The 13,793-nt window shown below is 45.4% G+C and overlaps 1 protein-coding gene across 1 annotated transcript in view; it reads left to right on the forward strand.

The window, feature by feature from the left end:
- The window catches only part of HHATL (hedgehog acyltransferase like), a 141,670-nt gene that overhangs the window by 65,540 nt on the left and 62,337 nt on the right, over positions 1 to 13,793 (forward strand). The gene's annotated exons all lie outside the window — the stretch shown is intronic.

The raw sequence follows: 13,793 nt of genomic DNA on the forward strand, positions 1-13,793 counted from the left end.
TGTGCCGAGGCCTGAAACCAGATTGGAATTTGTCTAACAGGTTGAAATTAGCGATGTGTTGGCTCAGCTGGAGTTGCACACATTTCTCCAGCACTTTCGCAAGAAGAGGAATATTGGATATTGGTCTTAAACAGTCTGGAATAGCAGGATTAAGATTTTTTTTTTCCAGGATAGGGATGACTTGCCTGGTTTTTAGAGAGTCCGTTATGGACCCTTGTAGAAGGGAGGCGTTGAATTTTGTAGTCCAAATGGGAATGATGAATGGGGAAGCCGCTGCCAGGCAGTTGGAAGGGAGTGGGTCATTAAAGGGGTTATTCGGTTTTAAGGAGGATAGAATTTTCGAGATGGAGTGGTTGTCATATAACTTGAAGTTGGACCATTGAGCTTGGTTTTTGGGTGTTGCCTGGGGGGGATTAAAAGAGAGATGGGTCCTGGCAGGAGGAGGTGAGAAGTTTAAGGAGAAATTAAGTTTGTCTCCTAGGAAGTTAACTTTGGCTATAAAGAAGGAGGAGAACTCCTCACAGGTGGAGGAGCTTGACCACCCTAAGGCTAGTTTTCTAGGAGGAGAGGTGTGAGGAGTGCTCAGTAGGGTGGTCAAAAGGCTGTTGGAGCGGGTGTCAGGTGAGCTGAGAGTGACGTAGGTGTTTGTTACTAAGCGAGAAGGCGAGGGGCGAGGATAGGAGGAGGGCGGCAACAGCGTTGCCTTCTTGTCAAATGCTGGAGGTTGGGGGGAGTGGAGGAAAGTTCTCTAACAGCACTAGGGGAGCTACAGTCCAGGGATTTGTTCTGAGTGGAGAACACTTTGGGGAGAGTCGACCCACCCTGACTTTTGGGAGGGAGTGACGGGATGCCTGGAGGAGAGGCTGCAGCTTTGGTAGACCTAAGTGGGAGGCCCTTTGAGCTGTATATACCGGAGCTGTGACAAGTCAGGTGGTGACGGCAGGCACTGGGGGAGTGTACTTTTGTTTTTTTTTAGGATGGAGAAGAAGTCAGTGAGCTTATTGAGATCTATGTCTGGTGCTTGGATCATAATGATGCTGTTTTTGTATAAGGTAATGGTAAGGTCAGCTCTAAGATTTAGGGAAGACTTGATTGTGAGTTTTGCTCCATATGAGATGTTCCTGGATTCATGTACGCTAAGTAGGTTTGATATGGCTGCGCACCATAGTGCTGTTTTCCTAGAGTAGAAAATGAGGTCATTGGTAATGATGCCCTTGTCGGCGTTGAAATACAGGTCAGAGATCAGAGTCTCAGGATGTCTTCTCAGGAGGAAATATTTGAAGGGTTTAGAAGTGATCCTGGAGAGGTTAGGAGGGTATGTGATGGTGTAAGAGTTGCCCCCTGTTGCGTTCAGGTAAGACACTGCTATAATGGAGAGGGGGGACTAGGTAAAGCCAGGAGGATGAGCTGGTAGGTCAAGTGTTGCAATTGCAATGGGAAATTCCTGTTCAGGGTGTGTGCAATAAAGGGAACGGTTCAGAGTGCAGGCGAGGCAGAATGGCGGCTCCCCAAAAGGGGGTCCTGGAGCTCTAGCTCACCAGGGAGGAGTCGGCAAAAGCTCCTGGGATGTTGTAGGCAAGCAAAATTAGAGGAGTAAGTGAGGCAAAAAGGCTGTGAGGCCTGCGCAGTGGGTGGCGGCCTCTTAACAGAGAAATGCTAGAGGGGGCCCCCAACCGGCTCAGGTGAGGGAAGGAAGGCACTCGCTGCCACAACCCACGGTGCAGTAGAAGGTGGGGAGCAGGTCTCGCTACAAGTAGAAACATCATGAACATGGCATTAAATTAGCAGTATATAGAGTACCATAACCAGCTGTTGCACATTAGAAAAACCAGGTTCAACAGGAATTGAAACATCACCCAGCTGCTGCCTTGGTATGTGGGAGGCAGAGATCGGGCCTCGCTCCAGGGCTGAAGGAGAGGGTAAATAGATATATGGGGTGGAGGCGCCGTAGTCATAGGCGGGTAGCAGCAGGCTGCGTGCGGGGTTTGTGATGCATGTTCCTGCAAAGGGGGTGGCTTGTAAAGGGCTACACTTTATAATGTGTGGTTAAATATTGGTATGTCTCTCCTGAATGTTCAGAGATTCTAGAGTGAACAAACATAGCCACATTTATGAAGTGATATTTCTTACCAGTTTCCATGACTATTCTGCTGTATACCACACTGGATCAGCAATTTTAGCACTGATGGAAAATCTGAATTCTAGAGCACTTGTCAGTTGAAACTTGGGTCTCTCAAAGTACATTCTGAATGAATGTCTCTTTAAAAATTACATAATAATATTAGTAATATAATAATAATAACAATGCTATTATTATTAGCATATATTACTTATTATTTTTGCTGTATTTTATTAATGTAAATAACACTTGATAATGCCATAACTATTGTTAAAAGCATCATAAAACATATAGCAAGAATAATATTATTAACAAAATTAGTATAATTATTGTATTATTATTTTCATTATTTGTATGCTGCTTTTGCAGCTGTTACAAAATTTTCAAGTATTAACAAGTTATTTAGTGATATGAAAGGGTTAAATAGTTATTTAGTTTTATGAAAATGCCAAAACTGTTGCTTTGTAAAATTTAGCAATACACTTTCAGGCAAAGTATTGAGGGATCTTGTTCTCACCAGAGCAAAGCAAAGGGATCTCTACTTTATACGGTGGACTGTATATGTAGACTCAGAAAACAGCTTCTTTTATTTTTGTCCTCATAAGCCTCTTTAGTGGGAAGAATAAAGAATGACGTTCTTCCACTTGCACATCTTGACGGGCATCAAAATGCCTCTACTCTCTTATGCCTTATAACAATCGGGTAGGTATGAGTAGAGAGGGAGGTCGCAATTTTTGGTGGCCCTTAGGCTCAATGCTCTACCTACCCTTTTGTCTGTTTGTCTCTTTTCTTGTCTGACCAGCAAAACAAACTGCAAGGACCCAAACCAGAATGACTGGTGAGGCTGATAAGGCGTAATCATAGGACCTCTGAAAACGTAACGATTGTCGTTTGAAGCGTCACACCATACCAAGAAGGGAAGCCAAAAATTAACTTCTCTCGGACTCGTTCTATCTATGGTGGTTATATTTTTAATCAAGACCAACAAATCGTGTAAACTAGGAGAAAGTGGGGACACCCATATCTTGCAGATTTCCCTGCGCACCAACAATATAATGTAAAAGATTAACCTTGCCTGACCTTTAGTAGGCTTTATCTCAGGCTCCAGCTGACCGAAGATGGCAAGCAAAAGGCTTACCTTTACATGCAGCGTAAGCATTTGAGACAGTGCCTTACTTACTTTGCTCCAGTAGGTGTGTAAATTTATACATTCTAAAAACATGTGGAAGTCATCCGCTTTCGTGCTACCACACTTTGGACAGGGAACTTCACCTCTTCTCCCAAAGTTTGACAGCTTCAAGAGTAACCAATATGCCCTATGAATGGAAAAGAGATGATTTCTCCTCAGATGCACAGGTTTAACAGATTTAAAAAGCATAGCCATAGATACTTGCCAGCATTTTTTCCAGCGATGATTCGAGCAAGTATTTCCCCCACAACTCCACCGGCAGCGTAAAGTCACCATCCTCGATTTCCACCATTAGCCAGTAAATGGTTGATAGTTCCTTCTTTTGACTAGGTTGCTGCTTCAGCTTAAACTTTAAATTGTTTTGTTCACCTATCTTAGTTAACAGGTCAGAAATCCAACTTTGCATTTGTGCATATTTAAACCTGGATAGGCGAAAGTTTGTAAGCTGGCTGCAACTCTCCCAAGAGATAAGCTCCCCATCACTTATTATCTGGTCCCACTGATTGAGCCCCCCTTCTTTTAGAGGCTCGGCAAGAATGTCTTTTGTCAGAAAACAGCTTTGACTGAAATATCAATGGACATTACAAGATAACATCAAGGACTTAGGGCCAGATGTAGGTAGCCCAATACCGGTCGATAACAGCCGAAATTACCGAATTTCGGCCGTTACCGACTGGTATTGGGCATTTGAGATATAGGTGCCAAATTTAAGGATTCAGTAATTTACCGAATCGGTAAATTACTGATTCCTTAAAATAATGATTACGTAAATTACCGAATCCTTAATGTAGGGAGCACTCAAGTGAGTGCATTTCTGAGTTAAGGATTCGGTATTTACCACCAACTAAAACTTGGTGGTAAATATCGAAAACCTTTGAAAAAGCAAATTTGTGCTTTTCCAAAAGTGCCATGTGGCAGACATACAGCCCTTAGGGCATGTATGTGTGCCACATGTGCACCCATGCACTATTCAGGGGTGCAACAGGGTGTCAATGTGACACCCTGCCACCCTCGTAAATCTTCCCCCTATTACCGAAAATACCATGGTAAAAATGGTAAATACCGAATCGGTAATTACCGAATTTTACCGATTCGGTAAAATTTACCGAATCAATACCTACATACCATTTACCGATTCTGAAATACCGAATCGGTAAAATTCAGTATTTTAGAATCGGTAAATAGTATTTACCTACATATGGCCCTATGTTTTCACAAGTATAACAGTATGACTGTTCTTCTGGAGCTTGAGGAAAGTAAGCAGTCTCTGAAATTCATTCACATTGTACATATCTCAGATCTTTATGGTCTCAAATACAAATGAAGCTTCTTTGTTCTAAACATTCTTTCCCACAAATAAAACTACATTTCTAATCTTCTTATAAAACAACTTGTATGTTAACTAACAATGAATTATATAAAAATCGAAACATCTGCAATAACAAAAGAACTTGTTTTTTGTGACTTCATGGTTTGGGAATAAAATAGTATGTAAAAAAAAGGTTAAGGATGATTCATGCACTGTATTCTATGTGAGATTATTATTCATCTTTCTACTAATACGAAATTCTAAACAAGAACTCTTCTTTGATATAAGACGAAATATTTTGCAGAGTTATGTGAAATATTATTGAACAAAAACGTGAATCATGCAAAAGTTCAAAAGTGAAGCTTTTATGTGTGTTTCAGCATTTCTGATCAATCTGTTTATTAAGCAATGCTGCCTTAAACACTTTTGAGGCATAGTATCTATAAGTGTGATGGCTGTGTGCCTTTTTGTCACATTTATAAATGCATTTCATTACATTAAACTTACACAATAATTCTGCACATTTGTTATAACTATATTATTTTAATGTTTATAAATATCCCTCTAAGGAAATCAAAAGGGGGAGTGAAGAGGTGATGCCTGTGGGCACCGAGGTGGGCACGTCCTCCTCTTATCAGGGATATAGGTTAATCAGAAAGGGCCACCTCACATTGGGTGGATGTGTATCCAGATGTCATTGGAATACACCATCTTTGTTAAAATACCCCTCACACACCAAAAGGGCCCTTGGTGTCATGCTTCATCATCGGGGTCTTCCCGTCCCGCTGCGGGGCAGTGCTGCGACAAGCGGATACGCTGGAGCACCTTTAGATGGAGGTGCTTATGTGTTGGGAGTGAGTGTCAGTGGGGTCAGGGGTGATATAAGGTGTGAGTTTAAAAGATACCTGGCCTAGTGGAAAAATTTTTTTTATTAAACACTGGCTGGTATTATTAAAAAAAGTGAAACGGAGAGATAGAGCAGGTTAATGGGCTCTCTCTCCTAAGTGGGTCAACATGTTTCGAGGCACGGGGCCTCTTCGTCAGGACCTAGGGGAGATCCCCCTGTCACTCACTAATGTTTTCTCCACAAAAGTAGAAAAAAGTGTATGTACAAATAGTGAACAAAAAGGACTATGTGAGTAACTACAAATTAATAATTACAACACATATATGCTACCACACTAATAATGTAGTATGCTTATCAATGGGGGGGTCAATGCCTCATGAGCCAGCATAAGACTGAAGGGTATGGTGGGGTATCAGTGTGCCCCTAGCACGCTTGTGCTTCCTCCTTCGTCCGCGGCTTCCGTGGATATCCGTGGTGTATTCCAATGACATCTGGATACACATCCACCCAATGTGAGGTGGCCCTTTCTGATTAACCTATATAAATATCCCTCATCAGAACCATCATGTTAATCTCCAAACAAGATGGCAGCACTAGAGAGCTAGAGTCTCAAACACTCTCCATGTTGGTCTTACTTCAAAATTCTAGAATAACTGGAAGGCGACAGCTGATCCTTGGACTTCGTCTCTAATTTTAGAAACATGTTCATCATCTTAAAATATGACACTGGGAGAATTGCTTCCAGTATACATGCCTGCATGCACTGGAGGAAATGCCTCTCTTTGCTTCACCTTAAGATAAAGCAAGCACTGACCTCCAAGGATCACCTAAACTAAATTTTATTTACATTTGTGGGCTTGCAGCACTGGTTGTGCCAACCACTTAAGAAGCTTTTTAAACATGTCTCAGGCCAGCCATTGAACAGCCTATGTGTGCAGTTTTAAACTGCCATTTCAACCCGGAAAAAAAACCTTTTTTCCAGACCCAAATCTTCCTTTTTTAATACATATGAGTCACCCCTAAGGTAGGCCATGGACAACCCCAATGACAAGGTGCAATGTATTTAAAAAGTTGGATATGTAGTTTTAAGTTGTACATGTCCTGATAGTAAAAAACTCTGAAATTCGTTTTTCTCTACTGCAAGGCCTTTCTCTCCCATAGTATAACATTGGAGTTGCCTTGTTACATTTTATAAGTGTGATTTCCAAATGGGAAGAGGTAATTGTTTCATGTTTGGTGTCTGTGGAAACATAATTTAAAATCCTAACTTATGGTGAAGTCAGATTTTGAACTGCAATTCCAACTTGTTAGTACAATTCTGGACCTGTGGATAGTCTGCCAGTAAGGAGGACTGCTGTGCTGCTACAAAACCTGCTACTCTGCTGGACTGTTGCAATAATGGAATTGCGGTTCAGTTGTGCTAAGCTGCTGTTTTCTGTCCTCTTGCTTGCAGGTCTAGTTCTTCTTCCTCAACTTCATCTTGAATCAGGAACCCACAGTGATTTAAAGGCAGGCGCGGCCGGTACAGGTAAGAGGGGCGGGCGGGAGGAAGTTCACATATGACGGCATAGGGAAAGTACAGTAAATAAATAGATAAAAACCCTTACTTTGCACTTGCTGCAAGGTAAGTGGTTTTAATTATGTACTTATTTATTTATTTTATTTTCCCTATCCCATTGTTTGTCAACTTCTCTCACCTCTCCACTGCCCCACTACTCTTACCTGTACTGGCTGCGCTTGCTTAAAGAGCTAGTCTGCTTGCCTCCTGATCTGAGCCTCAGGGATATAAAAAGGCTCCCCAACAGCTCCTTGAACCGTCTTCTGTGAGTTATCGACCCCCAAGTGGTGCCTCCCAGGTCCTGGACCATTGGTGTGGCTCTCGAGCTCCTGAAATCAAGCTTTAGGGCTTATTGTGGCTGCGAATGGGCCCGTTCCTGCTGAAACTGCATCGCTCACATTGAAAATCTGTGCGAGTCATCCCCGTCCGTCTCTTCACACAGGTAGCATTAATCGCTGTTGATGAACAAGAAGCTCCAGCCCATCCATCCACGACACCCAACCTGCTCTTCAAACCACACCAACTGTGAGAAACCGGCCTGGTATATGGTGTCCACTAGTGTATGTGGGCACCCTGCACCAGTCCAGACAACCCTTATGGTGATTTAGGAGATCTTAGACAACTTTAGAAAGCTATGCCAGTGGTAGCGGTCAAGAGCAGCCTTCAGGATTAGTCTTAACGGAGTGTAAAGCAGCTTGTTTTTAATGAAAGAGAACCACACAAAGTATGTATACAAATATGTATTCATTATATAACACTATTTAGTATGTTACAGTATCTCCTACACGGAGATAAACACAAAGCACACAATACTTAAAGGAATCACAGTAAATAGCACTAATACACAGCAGGCCCCAGAGGGGCACCAAACCATATACTAAGAAAGTGGTATAAGGATGATGACTTGAGTCAGGACAATGTCAAGAGGACGTAGAATTGCTGGGGACCCACAGAACTACCCAAGGTCAGTAGATAGGGACCCCACGGAGAGCGTGTGCACTGTGTGAACACTACTGCGTGCTTCGTACAGGTCTATGTGCAAGTCGAGGTAGGAATGTTGAAGATTAGGAACCCTTACCAGTGGACCCTGAAGAAACCCTGTGGAAGACAGAAGATTGGAGAGCCACCTCACCTGTGAATACCATGGTACCTAAGTTACCTATGCCAGGGAAGCCGGGTGCATAGGTGTTAAGTGGCGTCAGAAATCGCCGTCCAATCTAAAGCAGGACTTCAGGAAAGTGCCGCTGTTGGAAGAGGAGAAAGTATCAGAAGGAATCCAAACATGGATTCTTGAAGTGGAGTACCTGAAAGCAGAGGGGACAGTGTCTATGTCACTTTGGAGTGACCAGGAGACTTGGAAGACAGATGCCCTTCAATGTTGGATGCTTTAGGAAGGATGACGGTGACCTTGACTCTGCAGCTGCGAGGACCAGGCAGTGCTGAGGACACCCAGGACCATGATACAAGCTGTCCCACAAAGGATGTTGAGTGCTGAGGGGTCGGTATCCAGTGGGAGCACCAAAAATCCTTGGCAAATGCAACCCACACAGGAAGTCAAGAAGGTGCACGGTTGAAACCAGCAAGGTCCAGGAGACTAACCACAGGCAGGGAGGTCAGGGCAGGCCTCAAGCAATCAGGAGAGACAAAGGAAAATAAAGGTGACCCTCAAATGGACTCACAGGCCAACAGGACAGGAGTCGCAAGAGGACCTCAAGCAGCTCACCAAAAGATGTAGGTTACAATGCACACAATGTGGTGTGGCCAAAGATTCTGGTCGCTGGAGATGCTCACGGTTGTGGCTATTTTGAGCCCGAAGATCTTCTTGCAAAGATGTCACAAGCCTTTGCAACTGCAAAGGAGATGCAGTACCCAGGGGTTTGGTTATTGCAACTTCCACAAAGGCTACTGGCCTAAAATTTGGTAGAAGGGTAGAGCAGGCCTCGGTAGCTTAGGAAAACCACCACCTGTGTTGCAGAGCCCACGGAATCCGGAGGAGCTCGGGATCTGCAGACCGGTTGTCTTCATTGCGGTGCCCGGGAATGCAGGAGAGTGACTCATTCACTCTAAGGGAGGTTACTCTGGTTGCCCTTGATGCTTCACAGGCCTTGGACGGTTTCTGTATGATGCACAGGCACAGATGATGTAGCAGACTGGAAGGGAGATTAAGTACGGCCCAAAGGAAGTCCAGTGAAGTCCAGAATGCCCAGACAGTAGAAGTGAAGTCATTTCAGTTCTGAATCTTATCCCACAACAAATCTAGGGACCTACACCCAGGTAAGCCCTTATTTACCCTAGGGAAAGGAGTGAGAAGTTCCAGGGGACCCACCAGCGGAGGGTCTCGCCAGGGGGGAGGTTACTCCTGTGTCCTTTGTCCAGTTCCACGCCAGAGCAAGAGCCAATGGCTCCCAGGACTGGTTTGAACAGGACTATGCGCAGGGACACCAAATGTGACACTCATGGAGAGTTTCAGGCGCTGGCAAGCACACCCACCTAGCCCTAATACCCTAAATCCTGTCTGTGAGGTGGTCGCACTTCCCTGTGACAGGATGCCTATTAGTCTGCCTTCCCCTACCCGAGCTTGGCTAAGCAGCAGGAGGGTAGAAATGTGTCTCTGGCTGGAAGCAACCATTTTGTGCTGTACAGAAGGATGGTACCGGGATACACTGAGAGCCTAACAGAGGCCTCCCCCAGTGCCTGGAATCATACCTCCCACACCATTTACGGTGTGGTGGTATGATTCCAACATGTTTGATACCAAACATAATAGCATTCGTTGCAGCCGTTTTCGAGATGATCACTACATGATTACGCGGTGCCCCTCTACATAGAATATGGCTGCTTCACTGGCAACATGGTAGAATGGACTCCGTAGGCTGCAGGGGTGTCCAGCTCATGCAAGGGCACCCTCTCACTTAGAGCCAAGCACCCTGCCCTCAGGATTGTAAAGGCCTGCTATAGGGGTGACATAGGTTTTAAGTTCCAACAGTGATGAAAGGTCCAGGGATCTCAGGCCTATATCTTTGTTCGTGATTATCAAGGAAGTGGAGGAGCCATACTCAAAGCCCCGGACCCTAAGGAGCTTCAAAATTACAAATTGAGTTTAGGAGCGAGTATGTATTCCTTTCCTTTAAATGAATAGATGATACAGGTAAATCCTTCCTTACTTTGGTTTGATCTTAGCAAAGGCCATAGTCATGTATATTCCGCTCTTTAATGATTCAATTCAATTCAGTTTCATTAGGTTTATCCAAATTTTATTTATTAAACAAAGAGGAAAGACAGCTGACACGTGTTTCACCCTATGTGGCAGGTAGCGCCAGGGCTTTCTCAAGGCTAAGTGATTTTGTTTAAATTTTTCTAATTTCCTCAGTTTTTTAATTGCACAACTGTGTTTTGTATCACATTCAATTTTTTAATGTAGATGAATCGTCAAGTGTTCCAAGGTCCTCTGGATGATCCGGGGTTAACTATTTTTCGAGCATAGAGTGGGATCTTTTTCTTGTGGTGTTTTAACTGTTTCACTGTTTGATGTGTTGCAGACATACTTTACACATTGCCTCTATGTTAAGCCTGACTGCTTTTTGCCCAGCTACCAAGGGGTTGAGCACAATTTAATGTTGTTTGCTTGTGCCTTACGCTGACTTGGATTGTGGTTTCTGCTTGACCAGAGCTCACACCCTAGTCAACCAGAAACCCAAATTTGAACAAGTATGGAATCCCATCTACAGCTTTAGATGAACATTGTAGTAGTTCACTATAAAATGTCTTTGCAGCCTAACTATACCATCCCTGTAAACGTTTTGATTTCAGTGAATATATATATTCGCTATACAAAACGTAAGGTTGCAGAGACTTTATAGTTAGGCTGACATTTCAAAGGTACACAACCATAGAAATTCAGCAGTTATAGTTTTCTTACCTAACTATAACTTCTGGCCCACAATGCACTGCTCATGACCTCACATATTACATCACTCATGACATGGTCAGTGGCAGCACTGATGACGTCACGAAGGACATCACTGATCATCATCTAGTGAATGTTAGTGTTTTGTAAAGGTTTCTGCAATTGTTACACATATAATAATGTACTAGAAACGTTAAAGTAGTATTTGTAGCATAATAGAAATAAGTGATTGCAATTGAAAAATTAGTTATGTGAGTGGCTATGCAATTGTCTGTATGACTGTGTAAGTTTATGTCTTGGTGGTTGTATGGGTGTCAAAGTGGGTATGTGAGTAGCTGAATAGGGCTCTCAATGGGTGTGTAAGTGAATATATTGGTGTGTGAATGGATGTGTAAATGTTTTTTGTTTGTATGTGGTTGTGTGGTTGAGTCAGTGGTTGTATGGGTTCGTAACTGGTAGTATAGGTGTGTGAATTGGTCTGTGAGTAGTTATATAATTAGTAAGCCCGGGCGGCATACTCCGCTCCGCCAGTGGAGTTTTACCAACTCCGCGCTCCGCTGGGGAGGCAAAACTCCGCCCCTGTGCCACTGGGTCCAAAATAAAGGTTAAAAAAAAACCCAAAAAAACAACTTACCTTCTATTTCACGTCTGCGGAATGCCCTCCTCGTCATGGTGTCTCCTTGTTTCCGCCAGTCCACGCAAGCCGTAAAACAAAGGAGGTTGCAACTGGCAACGAGGTGCAGGACAGCAGCAATGAGGAGACACCACGGCGAGGAGGAGGGTGGCCCACAGATGTGAGAGAGAAGGTACATGGGTTTTTGTATACTTTTTAAAGAAAATTAGGACCCTCGACCTTCCAGGGAGGTCGCTCCCCCCGCTGCAGCTCCACTAGCACTTTGTGCCCTGTGCCCTTGGCTTTGCCCCCCCTTGCCCACTGATCACTTTCCTGCCACCGCTGCTGCCCCTGAGGACCCGCCCCCCGTGCCCACTCGCTGACCCCTGACTCCCACCTCTCAGCTGCTCCTCCCTCCCAGCTCCCCTTAAATTGGAGGCAGCTGCGTGGTGAGGAGAGCGACCCTTGAACTTCCAGGTAGGTCGCCCCCCCCCCCCCAGCTGCAGCTCCACCAGCGATTTGTGCCCTTGGCTTTCCCCCCCTTGCCCACTGATCGCTTTCCTGCCGCCGCTGCTGTCCCTGCACCCCGCCCCCGTGCCCACTCGCTGACCCCTGATACCCGCCTCCCAGCTGGTCCTCCCTCCCAGCTCCCCTTAAATTGGCGGCAGCTGCGCGGTGAAGAGAGTGACCCTTGACCTTCAAGGTAGGTCGCTCCCCCCGCTGCAGCTTCACTAGCGCTTTGTGCCCTGTGCCTTCGGCTTTGCCCCACCTTGCCCACTGATCGCTTTCCCGCCGCCGCTGCTGCCCCTGCGGCCCTGGGCCCACTTGCTGACCCCTGCCTCCCAACTCCCAGCTGCTCCTCCCTCCCAGCTCCCCTTAAAATGGCAGCAGCTGCACGGCCGCACCGCTGGCACGCCAAAGGCAATCCTAAGGCAAGCCCGTCTGCGCCCTTCCACGCCTGGACCGCGCCCACGCCAGAACCCCTGGCCCCCGCACAAGCCATGAAGACCGCCTCTGATACGACACCAGCACCCTCATCACTATCAACCCAGGATGAACCCCCGCCTGATGCAGGGCCACCCCGAAGCGCACCCAGGGCCCCGTAGCCTGCCAGAACTGCTGTTTCTCCTGCATTGAAGACGCAGAGACACCCGCCACGACAAAATACAATCAGCTCCGATGCATCCTGATCAACACCCGCTCCGCCAGCAAATATGCCGCCGAGCTCTGGGACCTACTCGACACCGCATCTCCAGGCGTTGTCTTCCTGACCGAGACCTGGATGAACGAAGCCTCCTCCTCAGACATCGCCATAGCCATCCCCGACAGATATAAGATCGCCCGCAGAGACCGCACCAAAGGAGTTGGAGGAGGAATCGCCATCGTCCACAGGAAAACCATCAGGGTCTCAACAAACACCAATAAATAATATCAAAAAGGGGGAGTGAAGAGGTGGTGCTCAGCGGCACCAAGGTGGGTGCATCCTCCTCTTCTGAAAGTACGGTTGATCAAAAAGGTCCACCTCAAACTGAGTTAATGTGTGTCCAGATGTTCGTGGAATACACAATGTGTGTTAAAATACCCCTCACACACCAAAAGGGCCCTTGGTGTCATGCTTCATCATTGGGGTCTTCCCGCTGCGGGATGGGGCGTGCTGCAACAAGCGACTACGCTGGAGCACCTTTCTTATGTGGGTGCTATGTGAGTGTATTGGAGTGAGTGTCAGTAGGGTCAGGGTGATATATAAGGTGATGTTAAAAAATACCTGGCCTAGTGGTAGAAAAAATATTTAATAGACACTGGCTGGTATTGTTAAAAAAAGTGATTCGGAGAGAAAAAGCAAGTTAATGGGCTTTCTTTCCTGTGAGGGTCAACATGTTTCGGGGCGCTGTCGTTCCCCCTGTCACTCACTAATGTCTTACCACAGAAAAATATTTTTAAAGTGTATGTACAAAGGTGTGTGATAATATTGTTATTATCAATGTGTATTGATATACAGTTTATATCATTAGTTTCCCTAGCTCTGTCAGAAATCCTGATGTAATAAGCTGAGAGAGAATGGAGTCAGTGCCCCATGAGCCAAGTCTGGACAAAGGGTATATTAGGGTCCAATCAACCCCAGCAGCTCATTGCTTCCTCCTTTGTCCGTGGCTTCTGTGTTGTGATGGAATGGGGCACTGACGCACGCACCCTCAGACGATGGATGGACGACTGCACCAACACCTTAGCCCCGCTGACAAAAACAACCCTC

Source organism: Lissotriton vulgaris, chromosome 10, assembly GCF_964263255.1.
Source record: "Lissotriton vulgaris chromosome 10, aLisVul1.2, whole genome shotgun sequence".
Lineage (NCBI taxonomy): Eukaryota > Metazoa > Chordata > Amphibia > Caudata > Salamandridae > Lissotriton > Lissotriton vulgaris.